Below are 23,020 nucleotides of genomic sequence, written 5' to 3' on the forward strand. Positions count from 1 at the left end.
TTTGTGGGTGGGTTGCTGGACTAACCAGGGCACTGACCGGCAGGAGGTCAGATACCCTGTTAGTCTATTTGGTAAAGGGGAGAAATGTGGCGGAACCAACCTCGCCACTGAGAACTGGAGAAGCCTGGTTGCTAGCCTCCTGCCCAGTGATTATGGTCCCTGGGAGATATTGCCCTTTAAGGGACTGAATTGGGGCTTATGGACTGCTACCATAATGTACTGACCCTTTAAGAACTACTTTTGGGCAGGTGGATTGTATTATACTATCCCTAGCTCTTTAAATACTTTGGGGACAGATTGGTACTTTTGTATATGGCACTTTGGACACATTTGAAGCTGTCGAAGCTGTCGAAGCGGTCGAAGTTACCGAAGTTACCGAAGTGGCCGGTATCGGACAAAAGGACCACGTGGCGGCGGCCATTTTAACTTCGAACACTGCCGACCCCTAACATCAACTCCACTTCGACACTTCGACTAAAGTCGAAGTACAGGCACACTTCGAATGGGACTTAGCCGTTTTTATGCCAGGAATTGACCGACCGCACAGCCCAAATCTATGGAACTGTTTTGGGCAAGAAAATGTGCTTGCGGTCGGTCATAAAAGGACTTCCGTGTAACTTTTGATCCACTGGAGGGATTTGCCTGAATTTTGGAAGTGTTTATGTTTAAAGTATGCTGAGTCTGAATATGTGATTTGTATGTGAATGTGGTGTATGGTTTTGAAGTTATAGATATTGTGTAAAAGTTATGTTTTAAACTGTATAGTAAGTGGATTATCTCTCAGGCTAAGGGGAGGGGATGTGTGGGTTGTACCATATCTCGGATTGGTTATTTTATGCCTCCCCCTGGGTGTGGCCTGTATGTGTGAAATGGAAATAAAAGCCAGGCTTGATGAGCCAGTCCGGAGTTCCTGTTTTACCCTCAAAGTGATGTGTCGTCTCATTATTGGGGGAAGGATTTATTGTATGCTGTTCCAGTTGACTGCTAGGAGTACAAGCCTATTCGTATGGTTCCTATTCAATGGTCTACAGCATTCATATGCTTGGGAGAATTTAAAGGTTTCTCGGATTCGGTGATTGTGGTGTCTGCCAGAGTGCTTGGAGTCCTCAGGAAGCACTAGGAGCATCCATTAACGGAGGTACCAAGTCGGGGTGCCAGGTGATCCGTTACATCCCTGATCAACCTTAAAACTATTCACGAAGATCCTGGATTACACCCCATACTGCAAATCTTGATCCACCCTGACCAAGCCAGATTCGTCCACAATAGGGAAGCCAAACACACCACCACAAAACTCCTAAACCTGATACACATTGCGAAACGTAGACAGACAGCCTCTTACTCTACATCAACACAGAAGAGGATTGGACCCTACTAATAGCCACCCAATGCAAATTGGGATTAGGTCACTGCTGGAGTAGCTGGATCCAGGCTCTATATTCCTTCCCTACTGCAAGGCTCCAAATCAATGGCCAACTCTCAGACCTGGTACACATAAGGACCAGGATTGCCCCTTGTCCCCGCTCCTCTTTATTCTAATCCTAGAACCATTTCTGAACGGGATTCGGGAGAACCCAAACATCCAGAGCATATTGGTGCAACAAGCAGAATACAAAATTTCGGCTTTTGCTGATGACCTCCTCTTTACTATCCAGGCGCCTGAACCATCGATACTTTCCCTACTGGAGGAAATATCCCTATACAACACACTCTCAAACCTCCAGGTCAACTTCTCAAAAAGCAAAATACTTCCACTAAAAATGACCCCTCAGACGCGTGCACTCCTTATGTTGAAATTTCCCTTCACATGCTTAGACAGATCAATCGTTACCTAGATGTACACCTGTCGGCTAACCTAACATCTATCTTCGACTTAAACTACGAGCCACTATACAAGTCTATCTCCAAAGATCTGCAGGCCTGTCAAAATCCACACTTCTCCTGGCTCTGTAAAATAAATATTCTTAAAATGAAAACTCTACCGAAAATACTTCACCTTTTTCAAACCTTACCATTAGCCATACCCAAATCCTTCTTTGTCAAGCTTAGGCGGCGCTTCGCCACCTTCATCTGGGTGCATAAACAACCCAGGCTCTCATACAAAGTTCTTACCAGAAAAGTCCTGTGGTGGCCTAGGTCTTCCTCACATGGAGAGATACTACAAAGCTACAATGTTAATGAGAATATATGAATAGTCTCAATGCCCACCGACCCATCACTGGACAAAACTAGAGGCCGCCATGTTCAATGTCCCCATCCACACGACTCCTTGGCAAAAGGCACACCCCTCGCAGCTGCTCCTAGACCACGACACACACCCCACGATACCACCTACACTCAGGACATGGGATAGACTATGTGAACACTTCAACATATCCCCACACCCATCCCCCCCTATACCCAATCACTCACAACCCACTCTTCGTGCCAGGACATCTTGCCACAAATTACTGCAGTTTCCATGATACTTACGACCAGACATATATCTCACCCTAGGATCCGTACTGGATGGCACCTCACTGCGACCGCTACCCAGCCTCACAAATTCAGATGCCCCAACTACAATGCAAACATTCCATCACGCACAACTGCACCACTTCCTACAAACAGACATTCGCCTCCTGGAAGGATCCCGACCCCTTTCCGACTTTGAAATGCATTGCAAAGCTCGGAACATTAAAACAAAACAGCTCTCGACTTTTTACAAAATCCTCCAGATAGACCACATAGCCCACCCAGGTTTACAGACTCATGGACAGAAGATCTCAATACACAAATTAAACCAGCACAATGAACATCTATATGTATCCAAATACATAAGACATCTATTTGTACCACAATACAGGAAAGTGGCTATAAGCAAATCTCTAGATGGCATTACTCCACGTCCAAATTGCATGCTCTATTCCCCAATACCCCGGACGTTTGCTGGAAATGTGCACAACCGGGGACGACCCTAGACCACATCTGGTAGCAATGCCCTCGAACCCAAAGATATTGGACAAACATAGTAACAATGATCAAGACAGTAATGGGAATACAACTTCCCCATGCCCCACAAACAGTTATTCCTACTACCTCACACCCTCATCAAGGCAAACAGGAGGCTTCTAACCCACCTACTAGCAGCGGCCAACCTCCTCATTCCAGTAAAATGGGAAAATCTCTCTACCCCGACGATCAGAGAATGGATCACCAGAGTAGACGCAATTAAAGTATTGGAAAAACTACAGGCCTCTGTGTCCCACAAAATGACCCTCTTCCAGGAGGTATAGGAGCCATGGACAAGATTCCTGTCCAAACCTCGCACTGAAACATAAGCACCGCAACCAAGAACCTCTTCACCGTCCATCGGTCTGGTCAAGGAGTAGACTACCGGCCATACTGGCACACCCCCCGATCCCCTCTCTGTCCCTCCCCCCCTCCCCTCCTACCTCGCACTATGATTTACATACTGAACCCTTAAATTCAGATACAGCGGATTGCTAACCACTAGCCGAAAGGCTACAGTATCATCTGCCCACCACTGGTCGCCTGGACCTCAGTTACCTAACACTGGTCCATACGAATGACATACGCACCATTGTACAAGCTAGGTCCATAGAACCTTGATCGTAATCAATCCTTAGAGCTAACCAAGTATCATCAAATCACCCTTGAACATGTGGAATTAACTGACGGCGACCAGGGTACACTCTACTACGGGCAACTCCAAACAAAACACGCTTGTACAAGACAGCCTATTGGGAGACTGAGAAGGACACAGTTGCCCTAGGGGTTGAGCAATTGCATAGGCAATCCTGGTTCACCAGAATATGAAAAGTTTATGCTACACTACATACTATAAGATTTGTTTACCACCCTTATACTGAAGAATGAAAACAGTATCACTGATCTCTGATTCAATACTAATGCCACTACTGTCAATATATTTACCCTGCGTCTAACTAACGGTTATACTCAATGATCTAAACAAAGTTGTACAACAATCTGTGACTCTTGCATGGGTTCACTCAACAATGGCAATGGATTGCATGTAAGTGATGCTACCGACCCCTCTCTGTATCCCTCTGCCTTCTTTTATGCACATAATAAAAAAAGAATTAAAATAAAAACAAATCCTTACATATATTTAACGATTATATGTTATTTTTGTGAGACATTCAGATGTTAAAGTTCCACATGAAGTTGTTAAAAATAAATCTCTCTGGGTAATCAAACATTCTGATTATTTAGCTCAAACTGGTTGTTTCTAAATGGCCAGACCCCTGGGTGGATCATAGGGGCTTGGCCTGGCAGTCTATTGTCCACTTCATCAAACCTGTCCAGGGCACTAGTGTGGATTTGCCTGAAAACACAATAGGCTTCCCAAAATGTGCCATTTACTGTACATCTCTATAATGATATTATCATCATATTCCTCCAATTCTAGTGAGTTTTTAGGGATCAATCACACTAAATGTAACTCATTGGAAAGTGACCATTCTGATTTCCCATGACAGGCACACCTTTCACTTGGCATGTTTGGTATCAAAGAAATGGATATAACCTGGGCAATCGGAATATATGTTCATATTGGGCCTTCTCATAATATATACACCTGTTCTCCATATTTCCTTACAATATGTTGCCCTTTGAATAACCCAAGTCAGAGCATATGCACCAATACCTTTTATGGTGCCCTATGTCCAGCTCTGGTGATGGTTATCTAGTAATTATATTGTATGGCTTAAGCCTGGTGTTAGATCAAAACCTACAATAAATGTTATCCCAACATGTACAAAAACAACTCATAACACATATCAAATGCCAACTCATGCTTTGTCATGACAAGTGTAGTGGAGAGCTGGTCTCCCACAGACTATTTCCACTGGTAATCCTAGTATGGCTCAGGAACAAATAGTTAATCCAAGAGAATAGCATCCACAGTGAACAATAAAGTGAACAATAAAACAATCCAAGAATATCCCATCACCTTTCCCAATGACTGGACGACATACAGTATCAAGAGCAGGAAACAACAAAGTGGAGACCACATTCAATAAGCATACAACATATGTATACAACCTGGAAATATAACCAGAGTAGAAATATTCTATATAAGAATATGGTAGAATCTAAAAAAAAAAAATATACAGATCATAGCATAACACTGTATTATGATGAGAGTGAATTGGTGATTATGGTATTAAACTCACAAACAAAGGTGAAAATCAGGCCTCTCACCCCCTTGGGGTATGTGAAGTATGAAACTTGATAGTAGCTCCAAATATGAGATTCAGATAGGTATATGTCTTCAAAGAAATGGATAAAGAAAACCATACATGGTGAAGTATGTAGAAAAAATACAAAAGAGATTTATTGGTTACACTTACAAACATAAAGATGTTCTGAGCATGTCTCATGGCTCTATTATGGATGGTTGTCCTAGGTGACATTTGGATTTATGCATTTACATGCACACCTCAATATGTCTGTTATTAATTGATTTATTTTATATGTATGTGTATATTTGGTAAGTATTCATTTTTAGTATATCCACATATACATTTAGATGTGTTGATTATCTATCATTTTATCCATTTATCTTATATTTAATTGGTATTCATTCATAGGTTATTGTATTATATATACTTTACATATTAGTTATCCTGTTATATTTATATATCTATTTTTGCCATTTATTTTAATTTTCGTTCTCTTTATATGTATGGCGATGTTGTAGAATTATTAAAACCCTTATTAAACTTCTGATTAACTTCATTAACTTCCTAAATGATTGATTTTCCTAACAGCATTTAGAATATTAGAAAGAGAATGTATTTTCTAGAAGGATATGACTAACACCGGAATAATCAACTTCCTGTAGTATGAAACATTGTATGCCATAGTTAGATCACGAGAACTGTACTAATAAAATGTCTATTCACTAAAAAGCCTTGAACCTGACCTAGAGTCTGACATCACTAACTACTCAAAATGGCTGCCAAAGCCCCCCTCCCATCGAGTAAAGCCTCGTGCAAGCAAGATGGTGCTGGAATCCGTGGGAGAACAGCAATGACGACAGTAATGACATAAGATAGCACACCCAGTGGGACGTGCTTTGAATGAGCCACTTAACACTTAACCAATTATTAATGCATAAACCGATGTTATCTCTGACAATGCTAGTGATGTAATAATGCCTTTATAAGGGTCTGCAAGCCCGCTTTTTAACCCCTTAAGGACCAAACTTCTGGAATAAAAAGGAATCATGACATGTCACACATGTCATGTGTCCTTAAGGGGTTAAACAGAAGCCATTAAATTTTCTCAAAGTTCTTTCATCTACCTGCACCTTGTGTCAGCTTCAGCGTGCACGCACCTTTTATTATTTTTAATTTGGACAGGAACAGATAGTCATTCAAACTTATTGGTTTGCATAAAAGAATCTATTACAGCGACATGTTGCTATGTGTGTATTATATCTTTAGTATTTAGATCTCCACAGTATGCGTCTATACACGCTCGAGTTTCGAGCGTTTGGAACTTAGATTTTCAGAGTGCATGCGCTTGACAAACGGATGGACGTCATGGGAAGTGCGTCCGTGCGTTCCAGGATGAAACGCACACCGCCGGTGATCGGCATTATGAAGAATTACGACGGGTATAAGAAGATTATCCTTCACAAGACCTTCTACATATCCCTGAAAAGTCCCTTATACATTATTCCGGACGAAACGCGTTGGATATACGGACTCTGATTGTTCTTAACTTTTATTTTGTTTTTATTGTATTTTATTATCTCCACTTGTCCTGCTACTTTGAAGTTGGAATTGTGCTGTTTTTTCCACGCTGCCTTGGAGTTCCACTGAGAGTGGAGACATGCTCAGAACATCTTTATGTTTGTAAGTGTAACCAATAAATCTCTTTTGTATTTTTTCTACATACTTCACCGTGTATGGTTTTCTTTATCCATTTCTTTGAAGACATATACCTATCTGAATCTCATATTTGGAGCTACTATCAAGTTTCATACTTCACATACCCCAAGGGGGTTAGAGGCCTGATTTTCACCTTTGTTTGTGAGTTTAATACCATAATCACCAATTCACTCTCATCATAATACAGTGTTATGCTATGATCAGGCCCTGGGGAGATAGCGCAGCTAAACGGACAAGGGCACATGTAGGAGTGTGGGGATAGATGCATGGGATTGGTTGGGAAGAGTCTGTGGGTGTGATTATGTTCTGTGTAAGACTGTGGGGGAGGTCTTACCTCAGTGCCACTTGGGATTCGGGCCAGCAAACAGCTTGGGATAGTGTTTTGGAGTTTCGGAGTTCCGTGGCCCAGGCCTTCTCCGTGGGTCGGGATGTGTGCTCTTGTCTCCTGGATAGTGGGATCAATTCCTGTAAGGGGCACGTCGGTGCCCCTGGCTGCGGTTTGGGGCATCAGGCAGGAGGCGTCAGTGGATTGGAGGGGCGTGGTGGGTTTCGGCTGCGCTACCCGTGGGCTCTCCTGGGTACGCCGGGCTTTGCCTGTTGGGGTTGCCCTTGGAACTGTATGGGGTTCCTGCTGGACCTCCTTTAACGCTGGCTTGTGCAATCTGGCCCCCTGAGTCCTTTCCGCTGGCTTCCAACTGTTTTTGCCGCCGCAGCAGGTTTTGGGGTTTTTGGGCCATTTGGGCTCTCGGTGGTGTGCTGCCTCTTGCCCAATACGCTGGCTCTGGCGGACTCTGGTGTTCTTGGAGGTCCCCCTTTCTGGTGGCATGGTAGGCATGGGGTACCCGGCTCACGAACAGGTGGGTGGGTTTTTTCCTTGGGGACCATCGTGGGGTGATGCTGGCTGTCTTTCGCATGTGACAGTAACTTATACCCCGGTGGTACTCTGGTACTCTGGCTCGGCGCTGTTTGAGTCTAGGGGTGGCTGGTCAGGGTTTTGTCCGGTTATTACCAATATGATGGCCGATGCTCTGTCTTGTTCATTATAGAGGGTACTTCGGGCGGAGGTATCACGGGGTCGATTTGTAAGGCGGTGGAGGTGCGATCACTTGGTCCAACGGTCTGCTGAAGCTGGTCTGTGGGCGATCTCTGGGGCGGCGTGGGGCCCGCTCCAGTGAGGTTGGAGTGTTCGGGACGGATGGGAATGTTTCCTTTTGGGTTCCGGGATTGGACTGCTCATCTACATGTTTGGTTCTGTCTATTGCGGGTGTTGGGGGCGATTTCTGCGTTTAACGGGGCTCGGCTTCCCGTTCATGTTACGGTCGTCGGCAAGTGGGAAGGTGTTTTGGTGGAGTTGAGTAAGCGTTGGTACGGACTTCCTTCAGGTTTCGCAGCTCGATGGCTGTTGTCGTTGGGAAGGGTAAGTTGGTTGAGGTTGGCTGTTTCATCGGTGCAATTCTTGGATGTTGCGGGGTCGACTTCCTCCTGGGGTAGGTGGGATGCACGGGGTAATGGTTGGGCTCCTACCATGCTGTAAGGGGTTTCCAGGATAGTCTGTAATATACCGTTCCGATCGGGGGCGGTGCAGGGTTCCGTCATTTGCCTATTTTCATTGGGAGTACTGTTCCGTCCCTTGGATTATTCGGCCTCCTCCCCTGTTTGGTTCTCGGAGATGGGTTTTTCACCCCCGCGTCCATTTAGTTGGAGTGTTCCTCTAGGGAGCTCGAATTCCTGGATAAGGTTGGTGGGGAATTCAAGGGGCATTTATTTTGATTGGGGGCGGCTACGGACACCGCCAGGCTGGGCGTGCCTGCGCCGATGGTTCAGAGGGCTCGGGTAGTGGGTCCTCGGGTCGCCTTGTTGGTCTCTGCTTGGATTTATCTCAGCGTTACGGTCCCCCCCCCTCCCGGACTGGGGAGGGCGGGGTTTTCGTGGGTGATTTGGGAAAGGAGGCAGGGGCGAGTGGTTGGATCCTCCACCTTCGGGGGGCGGAGGTTCGGTGGTCTGGCTCCGGATACGTGAAGGGGGGTGGCTCCTCCTCATACGGGGTCAGCTGCCCCGCCTCATGGGGTACCAGGGGTTTTGTCAACCATGGGTGGAATGACGTGGGTCGGTGGTGGTTTAGGACTTGGGTGCTCTTCGATCGGGACATGTTACGCATTATGTTTCTTCCCCGAGGTTCTCAGGGGCTAGGCTGCGCCTATCGCCCTTTCCTGTTGGCAGTGCGCTCCGCAATGTGAGTGCCCTGGTGCGCTGCGTCGGTCATCGGACTAGATGGGTTTCTAGGTTTGTCATGGCCATAACTAAGTGACTAAGCACATAACTGACAAAATGAATTAAATAAAACGTAAGCACTTCCAGTTCGCCTTTTGGGTTTGGCTAAATGTGGTTTAGTTATCTCGAGGGAAGGGTGCGCTTGCTGGAGGTCGGACTTGACCTCTGTTACTCTAGCGCTGCGAGAAGTGGTGGAGCAGGCCATGGCTGGTTGTGGTGGGGTCCCCCGCTGATTTTAGGCGTATGTCCTTGCTGTGGCAAAACCATGCTCGCCACTGGGCCCTGGAGAAGCCTGTTTGCTAGCCTCCTACCTGCTGACTATGGCCCCTGGGTTATTTGGGGCATATTGTACTTTATATTGCTGCTACTGGCCCTTTTAAAATCATCGATGGACATATTGGGACTTTTTGGGATTGTGGCGAAACCGACCTCGCCACGTGTCCTTGGAGGGGGCTGATTGCCCGCCTCTTGCCTTTGGACTATGGACCAGATTTTATGGGAATGTGATACCCCAGATAGCTATACCATGGAGCCTATTCATATAATGAAAGACTATGGGAAAGACTTTAGCTCCATGGCAATTGTACTGTGTGAGTAGGATCTGCGCGCTATTCGGTAGTTTTGTGCGCGCAGATCCCAGCTATCTGGGGATATGTGAAATGTCTGTGTGTTATGGTTAAAAAGTAACTTTCTGTATTTTAAAGTGTTTTATGTCTTTCTGTAACCATGTGGTTAATGGAGTCTGTCTCTGTGCTGGAGATAATTAGATTACTTCTCCAGCACAGAGAAGGCTCTGTAAAAAACAGTCTGAGCTGGGAAGCTAGGGGTTTTAAAAGATACTTTACTAACTTTTGAACCCCTGGTCTGATCCATGCCATTTTTTAATATGTTGTTTCCCTGAATGGATTGATTGTGGATATGTATTTTTATGTGAATGTGATGTATGGTTTTGAAGTTACAGATATTGTGTAAAAGTTATGTTTTAAACTGTATAATAAGTGGATTATCTCTCAGGCTAAGGGGAGGGGATGTGTGGGTTGTACCATATCTCGGATTGGTTATTTTATGCCTCCCCCTGGGTGTGGCCTGTATGTGTGAGATGGAAATAAAAGCCAGGCTGGATGAGCCAGTCCAGAGTTCCTGTTTTACCCTCAAAGTGATGTGTCGTCTCATTATTGGGGGGAAGGATTTATTGCATGCTGTTCCAGTTGACTGCTAGGAGTACAAGCCTATTCGTATGGTTCCTATTCAATGGTCTACAGCATTCATATGCTTGGGAGAATTTAAAGGTTTTTTGGATTCGGTGATTGTGGTGTCTGCCAGAGTGCTTGGAGTCCTCAGGAAACGCTAGGAGCATCCTTTAACGGAGGTACCCAGTCAGGGTGCCAGGTGATCCGTTACATTGGTGGCAAGCGGTGGGATGGCGTCCTAGTATGAGGTAAAGCAGCTCGGAGACACAGTTCGTTTGGAGTTACAAAGTAAGGGTAACGCTAGTATTCATACAGCACCCCTGGTCACAGCAAACATGACCTATCGCTTTGAGGGCGACGCGTACCGGGACGAGGTCATGAGACGATTAACCAGATATGGCCCGAATCCTTCAATAGAGGCGGTTATGGCAACCGTGCGCAAGTTGGATGCGGAGAATCGAGCGGCATGGGAATGTGAGTGCCGATAGCGGAGATTGGGCCTGTGGCCAATTGGTCTCACTGCCCAGCGGCAGTGTGAGTTACAGGGAGCTGAAGGTGTCGTCCTTCCTCCCCAGCGGCAGTCTACGGTTCAGGGAGAGGAGCCTGTTATTCCCTCTCCCCAGCGGCAGCGCAGCTCACCAAGGGGAGACAGTAAGCCCCTCACCAGCGCAGATGGGACCGTGGTCTCTGTGCCCAAGTTACAGGGAGCTGAAGGGGCCGTCCTCCCTCCCCAGCGGCAGTGTGATTTGTTGGGAATTGGGAGCCCAGTCTCCATTCCCCAGCAGCAGAGTGTCCAGCAGGGAAGAGAGAGCCCAGTCTCCTTTCCCCAGCAGCAGGACACTGTATTGGGAGTAGAGACAGTCGGTCTCCCTCCACAGATGATGAAAGTATGTATGGGAGAGGAGCTTGCTACCACCTCTCCCCAGCGGCGGATCAGTAAAGTGCAGGGAGAGGAGAGCAGCGTCCTCCCTCCCCAGCGGCAGGCTGAGTTACAGGGGGCAGAGGTAGTTGGTCCTACCCCCCAGCAGCAGCGTGATTTATTGGGAATTGGGAGCCCAGTTTCCATTCCCCAGCGGCAGGCTGAGTTACAGGGGGCAGAGGTAGTTGGTCCTACCCCCCAGCAGCAGCTTGATTTTTTGGGAATAGAGAGCTCAGTCTACTTTCCCCAGCAGCAGGACACTGCATTGGGAGGAGAGACAGTCGGTCTCCCTCCACAAAGACTGAAAGTATGCATGGGAGAGGAGATTGTTACCACCTCTCCCCAGCGGCAGAGTGTTCTAATGGGAGAGGAGCTGGTTACCACCTCTCCCCAGCGGCAGCTTAATGTACCAGGGGGAGACTGTAAGCCTCACAACTGTGCAGATGGGACTGTGGTCTCTGCACCTACAGCACAGGGTGTAAGGACAGTCAGTCCTGTCCCCCAGCAACAAGGCTGCTTAGCCAAAGGGGAGACAGTCGGTCTCCCCCTCCAACAGCGGAGCTATGTATCCAAAGGGGAGACAGTCGGTCTCCAGCAGCAGAGCTGTGCAGCTAAAGAGGAGACAGTCGGTCTCCAGCAACCAGGCTCCAACCAGACTACTTACGTGGTAGTGCTGGCACCAGGACAGAGTACCGCAGGTCTCTGCCCCCTCAGCAACCCACCAAGGCAGCCTACCAGTCCCCCACACAGCCGTGGTAAGGCACCTGGACATGGACAAGATTCTCCCTTACCCAGATGTAGTAACCATTTATTGCGGGTGGGCTGTACTGCTGTTTCTGTCTTGTGGGTGGGCTGCAGGACTAACAAGGGCACTGACCGGCAAGAGGTCAGGTACCCTGTTAGTCTGTTTGGAAAAGGGGAGAAATGTGGCGAAACCAACCTCGCCACTGGGCCCTGGAGAAGCCTGTTTGCTAGCCTCCTACCTGCTGACTATGGCCCCTGGTTATTTGGGGCATATTGTACTTTATATTGCTGCTACTGGCCCTTTTAAAATCATCGATGGACATATTGGGACTTTTTGGGATTGTGGCGAAACCGACCTCGCCACGTGTCCTTGGAGGGGGCTGATTGCCCGCCTCTTGCCTTTGGACTATGGACCAGATTTTATGGGAATGTGATACCCCAGATAGCTATACCATGGAGCCTATTCATATAATGAAAGACTATGGGAAAGACTTTAGCTCCATGGCAATTGTACTGTGTGAGTAGGATCTGCGCGCTATTCGGTAGTTTTGTGCGCGCAGATCCCAGCTATCTGGGGATATGTGAAATGTCTGTGTGTTATGGTTAAAAAGTAACTTTCTGTATTTTAAAGTGTTTTATGTTTTTCTGTAACCATGTGGTTAATGTATAATAAGTGGATTATCTCTCAGGCTAAGGGGAGGGGATGTGTGGGTTGTACCATATCTCGGATTGGTTATTTTATGCCTCCCCCTGGGTGTGGCCTGTATGTGTGAGATGGAAATAAAAGCCAGGCTGGATGAGCCAGTCCAGAGTTCCTGTTTTACCCTCAAAGTGATGTGTCGTCTCATTATTGGGGGGAAGGATTTATTGCATGCTGTTCCAGTTGACTGCTAGGAGTACAAGCCTATTCGTATGGTTCCTATTCAATGGTCTACAGCATTCATATGCTTGGGAGAATTTAAAGGTTTCTCGGATTCGGTGATTGTGGTGTCTGCCAGAGTGCTTGGAGTCCTCAGGAAACGCTAGGAGCATCCTTTAACGGAGGTACCCAGTTGGGGTGCCAGGCGATCCGTTACACTTGCCAATTGAGTTTGAGGTTACGTTTAAGTATATGGAATGAGATGAACAAGTTTTTAAGGTCTCAAACCTCCCCTGCTCCAAAGGTTAAACTTTAGGTTGCCTGAGGTCTCGTGCCCATCGAGCGTGGATAAGGTCAGCTGATGGCAGGCATTGGAAAGATTTTTTATGACGAGGGGGGAGGTGAGAGGGAGTGGTGATTAGGAACCACTCCATGTTTTTATTGGCAAGGACGGTTGGGTCACTGTATAACACTATGGGTGGAGTTATATATGTATATATGTTAATTTATGCTCATTTATGTCTAATGTTTTGGTTACAGAAAAGAAGAGATTTAATAAATAAAGTTATGGATGTGTGTAACGGATCGCCTGGCACCCCGACTGAGTACCTCCGTTAATGGATGCTCCTAGTGCTTCCTGAGGACTCCAAGCACTCTGGCAGACACCACAATCACCGAATCCGAGAAACCTTTTAAATTCTCCCAAGCATATGAATGCTGTAGACCATTGAATAGGAACCATACGAATAGGCTTGTACTCCTAGCAGTCAACTGGAACAGCATGCAATAAATCCTTCCCCCCAATAATGAGACGACACATCACTTTGAGGGTAAAACAGGAACTCTGGACTGGCTCATCCAGCCTGGCTTTTATTACACTTGTACACTTACAGGCCACACCCAGGGGGAGGCATAACATAACCAATCACATACATGGTTCCACCCACACATCCCCTCCCCTCAGATAACAGTAAACCCAATTATACGGCACACATTTTTAGCCAGGTTCTGGATGTACCCCAAAAACAGGGGGTACACCTTTAAATCCAGCATCGCTGGATAGCCCTTATTCAGGGGCACAACATATCCAAAATTCAAGTAATTCGGATGAATGGTTCGTGAGATATGGGGTTCCAAAGATTTGACCGACCGCATGGGTAAAGTATCCGAAAACAGTTCCATGCATTTTGGCCCTGCGGTCGGTCACAAACAAGGGAATGAAAACAGGCGAATTGCCTGTGTTATAGAGCCTGGAGAGGGTTTGAATGAATTCCCTTGTTTATGGGGTTCTTTCTACCGAACGGCGGGTCATTCGGTAGTTTCCATACGAATTTCTGGAAGTATGGAGGTCTCAGCGGTGTTTGCCTAGTCAAGTGTCCGATTTTAGTTCCAGACACTCGACGGCAAAACACAGCTGTTCGGTAGTTTAAGATGGCCGCCGCCACGTGTTTGTTTCCCGAATGGCGGCCACCCAGAGGACAAAGAATACATTACACTGATTGCCAATTACCCGTTTGCAACATTGTTGCAAACTGTAATTGGAGGCACACTTATTCCTGGGTGGTCTGGTTGTTCGGTAGTTTCACTCAATATAATAAATGGAGTGATTCTACCGAACAATCAGATGAATGCTGCATACATATCCCAGGTTAAACTTAACACACAAATACACATATAATATTACAGGCAGTACACTAGAATATGTAGCACAGTCTTAAAGGGACAGTAGTCCCAAAAGTCCCAATATGTCCATAGATGCTGTTAAAAGGGCCAGTAGCAGCAATATACAGTACAATATGCCCCAAATAACCCAGGGGCCATAGTCAGCAGGTAGGAGGCTAGCAAACAGGCTTCTCCAGGGCCCAGTGGCGAGGTTGGTTTCGCCACAATGTGTTATGCAGTAATTTAGTTTGTGATAATAAATGCTGTGGCCTGTTTCATCCATACTAAGTGGTCTGTCGTTACTGGGGGGATTAATGGGGTTAGATTTTGTTCTAGGCTGCATCGCGATTCCCCACTACGTACATACATGTATATTTTTATTTTTTAGATTCTACCATATTCTTATATAGAATATTTCTACTCTGGTTATATTTCCAGGTTGTATACATATGTTGTATGCTTATTGAATGTGGTCTCCACTTTCTTGTTTCTTGTTTCACTATTTTGGGTGATTAGTGAGGTTCACCTGGGACCCTTTCAATCCAGCAGTTTTATTATCTGTGATTAGTTTGTATACTACTTTGTTTTCACAGTATCAGGAGCAGAACTCATCTTTTATTCCACATACCCTGCTTTTATGCATCTCTCCCATGCAAGGGAGACACCCACAGAAAATTATACTGTGGTGGAATCTCGGTAAAAATAAATTTACTAGGACAAGATTGCCACGTGGTATGTGCACTTGCATATGTTGATGTATCAGTCAGTTACACGTAGCTAAGATACAATCAACAGTGTACTGAGCAAGTGTAGGAATACAGGATATACGAGTATTTCCCCTCCTCCATTGTGCTAGGCAGGCCATGTGGTCAAACAGGAATTTAGTCTCTGTTCGGTTGAACTGATTATGGGATGAGCTACATGCCTATATAAAGGGACCTACACTGTATGATCAGGACTCTTGTTGTATTTTGGTGATATTAGTCCCTCTGAGTCACGGTCGGTGAATCGAATAAAGAATCTCTTCCTTCCTGAAGAAACCTGTGTCCATCTCTCTGTGCTCGGCTTCCGTCAGTTTCTCCGGTATCATTTGGTGCATTGGCCGGGAAGCTCATCGTTCAACGGTAGCTGAGAAGAAGAGGCGTGAGACGGTCGCTGTATAATATTACTGAGTATCTATACGCAGATAATAAACATGTTGCTCTGTATAATAATACTGAGTATCTATAAGCTGATAATAAACATGTTGCTCTGTATAATAATACTAAGTATCTATACGCTGATAATAAACTTGTTGCTCTGTATAATACTGAGTATCTATACACTGATAATAAACATGTCGCTCTGTATAATAATACTGAGTATCTATACGCTGATAATAAACATGTCGCTGTATAATAATACTGAGTATCAATACGCTGATAATAAACATGTCACTCTGTATAATAATACTGAGTATCTATAAGCTGATAATAAACAGGTCACCCTGTATAATAATACTAAGTATCTATACGCTGATAATAAACTTGTTGCTCTGTATAATACTGAGTATCTATACACTGATAATAAACATGTCGCTCTGTATAATAATACTGAGTATCTATACGCTGATAATAAACATGTCGCTGTATAATAATACTGAGTATCAATACGCTGATAATAAACATGTCACTCTGTATAATAATACTGAGTATCTATAAGCTGATAATAAACATGTCACCCTGTATAATAATACTAAGTATCTATACGCTGATAATAAACTTGTTGCTCTGTATAATACTGAGTATCTATACGCTGATAATAAACATGCCACTCTGTATAATAATACTGAGTATCTATACACTGATAATAAACATGTCTCTCTGTATAATAATACTGAGAATCTATACGCTGATAATAAACATGTTGCTCTGTATAATAATACTGAGTATCTATACGCTGATAATAAACATGTCGCTCTGTATAATAATACTAAGTATCTATACGCTGATAATAAACATGTGGCTCTGTATAATAAAACTGAGTATCTATATGTTGATAATAAACATGTCGCTCTGTATAATAATACTGAGTATCTATACACTGATAATAAACATGTCGCTCTGTATAATAATACTGAGTATCTATACACTGATAATAAACATGTGGCTCTGTATAATAATACTGAGAATCTATACGCTGATAATAAACATGTTGCTCTGTATAATAATACTGAGTATCTATACGCTGAAAATAAACATGTCGCTCTGTATAATAATCCTGAGTATCTATACGCTGATAATAAACATGTTGCTCTGTTTAATACGGAGTATCTATACGCTGATAATAAACATGTCGCTCTGTATAATAATACTGAGTATCTATACGCTGATAATAAACATGTCACTATGTATAATAATACTGAGTATCTATACACTGATAATAAACATGTCGCTCTGTATAATGATATCGAGTATCTATACGCTGATAATAAACATGTCGCTCTGTATAATAATACTGAGTATCTATACGCTGATAATAAACATGTCGCTCTGTATAATGATAACGAGTATCTATACGCTGATAATAAACATGTCGCTCTGTATAATAATACTGAGTATCTATACGCTGATAATAAACATGTTGCTCTGTATAATAATACTGAGTATCTATACGCCGACAATAAACATGTCGCTCTGTATAATGAAAACGAGTATCTATACGCTGATAATAAACATGTCGCTCTGTATAATAATACTTAGTATCTATACGCTGATAATAAACATGTCGCTCTGTATAATAATACTGAGTATCTATACGCTGATAATAAACATGTTGCTCTGTATAATAATACTGAGTATCTATACGCTGATAATAAACATGTCGCTCTGTATAATGAAAACGAGTATCTATACGCTGATAATAAACATGTCGCTCTGTATAATAATACTTAGTATCTATACGCTGATAATAAACATGTCGCTCTGTATAATAATACTGAGTATCTAGACACTAATAAACATGTCGCTCTGTATAATAATACTGAGTATCTATACGCTGATAATAAACATGTCGCTCTGTATAATAATACTGAGTATCTATACGCTGATAATAAACATGTTGCTCTGTATAATGATAGCGAGTACCTGTTATGTTTGATGATAGCTGACTTACAATAACATACCGTCTATTAATCAGCCAGGATTTATTGATCACAAGTCACATATTATGTTCGATCCCTTTGTTGATATACACATTCCTGCTGTAACATACACCCAACATGGCCGAACTCCATACACACACTGGGAAGAGAGAGCAAATCTAGGGGGTGTATCCATCCCAGCATGCCTTGCACACTTACTACAGGAGCTGGTTAGGGAAAAACTGTGCATTGTGCAAAGCTCCCCTAGAGGGGACTGCTGGTATACACCACAGTATCCACATAATAATGTAGTCACTAGTCTGTATAATAATACTGAGTATCTATACGCTGATAATAAACATGTCACTCTGTATAATAATACTGAGTATCTATACGCTGATAATAAACATGTCGCTCTGTATAATAATACTGAGTATCTATTCGCTGATAATAAACATGTCGCTCTGTATAATACTGAGTATCTATACGCTGATAATAAACATGTCGCTCTGTATAATAATACTGAGTATCTATACGCTGATAATAAACATGTCGCTCTGTATAATAATACTGAGTATCTATACACTGATAATAAACATGTCGCTCTGTATAATAATACTGAGTATCTATACACTGATAATAAACATGTCGCTCTGTATAATAATACTGAGTATCTATGCGCTGATAATAAACATGTCGCTCTGTATAATAATACTGAGTATCTATACACTGATAATAAACATGTCGCTCTGTATAATAATACTGAGTATCTATACGCTGATAATAAACATGTCGCTCTGTATAATAATACTGAGTATCTATTCGCTGATAATAAACATGTCGCTCTGTATAATACTGAGTATCTATACGCTGATAATAAACATGTCGCTCTGTATAATAATACTGAGTATCTATACGCTGATAATAAACATGTCGCTCTGTATAATAATACTGAGTATCTATACACTGATTTATAAACATGTCGCTCTGTATAATAATACTGAGTATCTATACACTGATAATAAACATGTCGCTCTGTATAATAATACTGAGTATCTATGCGCTGATAATAAACATGTCGCTCTGTATAATAATACTGAGTATCTATACACTGATAATAAACATGTCGCTCTGTATAATAATTGCGAGTATCTATACGCTGATAATAAACATGTCGCTCTGTATAATAATACTGAGTATCTATACGCTGATAATAAACATGTCGCTCTGTATAATGATGCCGAGTACCTGTTATGTTTGATGATAGCTGACTTACAATAACATACCGTCTATTAATCAGCCAGGATTTATTGATCACAAGTCACATATTATGTTCGATCCCTATGTTGATATACACATTCCTGCTGTAACATACACCCAACATGGCCGACCTCCATACACACACTGGGAAGAGAGCAAATCTAGGGGGTGTATCCATCCCAGCATGCCTTGCACACTTACTACAGGAGCTGGTTAGGGACAAACTGTGCATTCTGCAAAGCTCCCCTAGAGGGGACTGCTGGTATACACCACAGTATCCACATAATAATACTGAGTATCTATACACTGATAATAAACATGTCGCTCTGTATAATAATACTGAGTATCTATACGCTGATAATAAACATGTCGCTCTGTATAATAATACTGAGTATCTATACGCTGATAATAAACATGTCGCTCTGTATAATAATACTGAGTATCTATACACTGATAATAAACATGTCGCTCTGTATAATCATACTGAGTATCTATACGCTAATAATAAACATGTCGCTCTGTATAATAATACAGAGTATCTATACACTGATAATAAACATGTCGCTCTGTATAATAATCCTGAGTATCTATACGCTGATAATAAACATGTCGCTCTGTATAATAATACTGAGTATCTATACACTGATAATAAACATGTCGCTCTGTATAATAATACTGAGTATCTATATACTGATAATAAAAATGTCGCTCTGTATAATAATACTGAGTATCTATACACTGATAATAAACATGTCGCTCTGTATAATTATAGCTAGTATATATTGCCTGATAATAAACATGTCGCTCTGTATAATACTACTGAGTATCTATACACTGATAATAAACATGTTGCTCTGTTTAATAATACCGAGTGTCTATACACTGATAATAAACATGTTGCTCTGTATAATATTACCGAGTATCTATACACTGATAATAAACATGTCGCTCTGTATAATAATACTGAGTATCTATACGCGGATAATAAACATGTCGCTCTGTATAATGAAAACGAGTATCTATACGCTGATAATAAACATGTCGCTCTGTATAATAATACTTAGTATCTATACGCTGATAATAAACATGTCGCTCTGTATAATAATACTGAGTATCTAGACACTGATAATAAACATGTCGCTCTGTATAATAATACTGAGTATCTATACGCTGATAATAAACATGTCGCTCTGTATAATAATACTGAGCATCTATACACTGATAATAAACATGTCGCTCTGTATAATAATACTGAGTATCTATACGCTGATAATAAACATGTTGCTCTGTATAATAATACTGAGTATCTATACACTGATAATAAACATGTCGCTCTGTATAATAATACTGAGTATCTATATGCTGGTAATAAACATGTCGCTCTGTATAATAATACTGAGTATCTATACGCTGATAATAAACATGTCGTTCTGTATAATAATACTGAGTATCTATACACTGATAATAAACATGTCGCTCTGTATAATAATACTGAGTATCTATACGCTGATAATAAACATGTTGCTCTGTATAATGATAGCGAGTACCTGTTATGTTTGATGATAGCTGACTTACAATAACATACCGTCTATTAATCAGCCAGGATTTATTGATCACAAGTCACATATTATGTTCGATCCCTTTGTTGATATACACATTCCTGCTGTAACATACACCCAACATGGCCGAACTCCATACACACACTGGGAAGAGAGAGCAAATCTAGGGGGTGTATGCATCCCAGCATGCCTTGCACACTTACTACAGGAGCTGGTTAGGGACAAACTGTGCATTGTGCAAAGCTCCCCTAGAGGGGACTGCTGGTATACACCACAGTATCCACATAATAATACTGAGTATCTATACACTGATAATAAACATGTCGCTCTGTATAATAATACTGAGTATCTATACGCTGATAATAAACATGTCGCTCTGTATAATAATACTGAGTATCTATTCGCTGATAATAAACATGTCGCTCTGTATAATACTGAGTATCTATACGCTGATAATAAACATGTCGCTCCGTATAATAATAATGAGTATCTATACACTGATAATAAACATGTCGCTCCGTATAATAATAATGAGTATCTATACACTGATAATAAACATGTCGCTCTGTATAATAATACTGAGTATCTATACGCTGATAATAAACATGTCGCTCTGTATAATAATACTGAGTATCTATACGCTGATAATAAACATGTCGCTCTGTATAATAATACTGAGTATCTATACACTGATAATAAACATGTCGCTCTGTATAATAATACCGAGTATCTATACGCTGATAATAAACATGTCGCTCTGTATAATAATACTGAGTATCTATACGCTGATAATAAACATGTCGCTCTGTATAATAATACTGAGTATCTATACGCTGATAATAAACATGTCGCTCTGTATAATGATGCCGAGTACCTGTTATGTTTGATGATAGCTGACTTACAATAACATACCGTCTATTAATCAGCCAGGATTTATTGATCACAAGTCACATATTATGTTCGATCCCTTTGTTGATATACACATTCCTGCTGTAACATACACCCAACATGGCCGAACTCCATACACACACTGGGAAGAGAGCAAATCTAGGGGGTGTATCCATCCCAGCATGCCTTGCACACTTACTACAGGAGCTGGCTAGGGACAAACTGTGCATTGTGCAAAGCTCCCCTAGAGGGGACTGCTGGTATACACCACAGTATCCACATAATAATACTGAGTATCTATACACTGATAATAAACATGTCGCTCTGTATAATAATACTGAGTATCTATACGCTGATAATAAACATGTCGCTCTGTATAATAATACTGAGTATCTATACGCTGATAATAAACATGTCGCTCTGTATAATAATACTTAGTATCTATACGCTGATAATAAACATGTCGCTCTGTATAATAATACTGAGTATCTATACACTGATAATAAACATGTCGCTCTGTATAATCATACTGAGTATCTATACGCTAATAATAAACATGTCGCTCTGTATAATAATACAGAGTATCTATACACTGATAATAAACATGTCGCTCTGTATAATAATCCTGAGTATCTATACGCTGATAATAAACATGTCGCTCTGTATAATAATACTGAGTATCTATACACTGATAATAAACATGTCGCTCTGTATAATAATACTGAGTATCTATAAGCTGATAATAAACATGTCGCTCTGTATAATAATACAGAGTATCTATACACTGATAATAAACATGACGCTCTGTATAATAATACTGAGTATCTATACGCTGATAATAAACATGTCGCTCTGTATAATTATAGCTAGTATATATTGCCTGATAATAAACATGTCGCTCTGTATAATACTACTGAGTATCTATACACTGATAATAAACATGTTGCTCTGTTTAATAATACCGAGTGTCTATACACTGATAATAAACATGTTGCTCTGTATAATATTACCGAGTATCTATACACTGATAATAAACATGTCGCTCTGTATAATAATACTGAGTATCTATACGCTGATAATAAACATGTCGCTGTATAATAATACTGAGTATCAATACGCTGATAATAAACATGTCACTCTGTATAATAATACTGAGTATCTATAAGCTGATAATAAACATGTCACCCTGTATAATAATACTAAGTATCTATACGCTGATAATAAACTTGTTGCTCTGTATAATACTGAGTATCTATACGCTGATAATAAACATGCCACTCTGTATAATAATACTGAGTATCTATACACTGATAATAAACATGTCTCTCTGTATAATAATACTGAGAATCTATACGCTGATAATAAACATGTTGCTCTGTATAATAATACTGAGTATCTATACGCTGATAATAAACATGTCGCTCTGTATAATAATACTAAGTATCTATACGCTGATAATAAACATGTGGCTCTGTATAATAAAACTGAGTATCTATATGTTGATAATAAACATGTCGCTCTGTATAATAATACTGAGTATCTATACACTGATAATAAACATGTCGCTCTGTATAATAATACTGAGTATCTATACACTGATAATAAACATGTGGCTCTGTATAAT

The 23,020-nt window shown here is 41.9% G+C and overlaps 1 protein-coding gene across 3 annotated transcripts in view; it reads right to left on the reverse strand.

Annotated features, from left to right (window-relative positions):
- Window positions 1-17,835, reverse strand: part of LOC134568476 (oocyte zinc finger protein XlCOF6.1-like) — a 34,068-nt gene extending 16,233 nt beyond the window's left edge. The window contains exon 1 of one of the 3 annotated variants that reach the window (XM_063427090.1): window positions 17,732-17,835. The gene's annotated coding sequence lies outside the window, so the exon portion shown is untranslated. Of the gene's footprint in view, window positions 1-7,257; window positions 7,280-17,693 lie in introns of those variants that run through there. The other 2 variants (XM_063427089.1, XM_063427091.1) reach the window with 2 other exon arrangements.
- Between the last annotated feature and the right edge of the window lie 5,185 nt (window positions 17,836-23,020).

The sequence above is a fragment of the Pelobates fuscus genome, chromosome 7 (assembly GCF_036172605.1).
Source record: "Pelobates fuscus isolate aPelFus1 chromosome 7, aPelFus1.pri, whole genome shotgun sequence".
Taxonomy (NCBI): domain Eukaryota; kingdom Metazoa; phylum Chordata; class Amphibia; order Anura; family Pelobatidae; genus Pelobates; species Pelobates fuscus.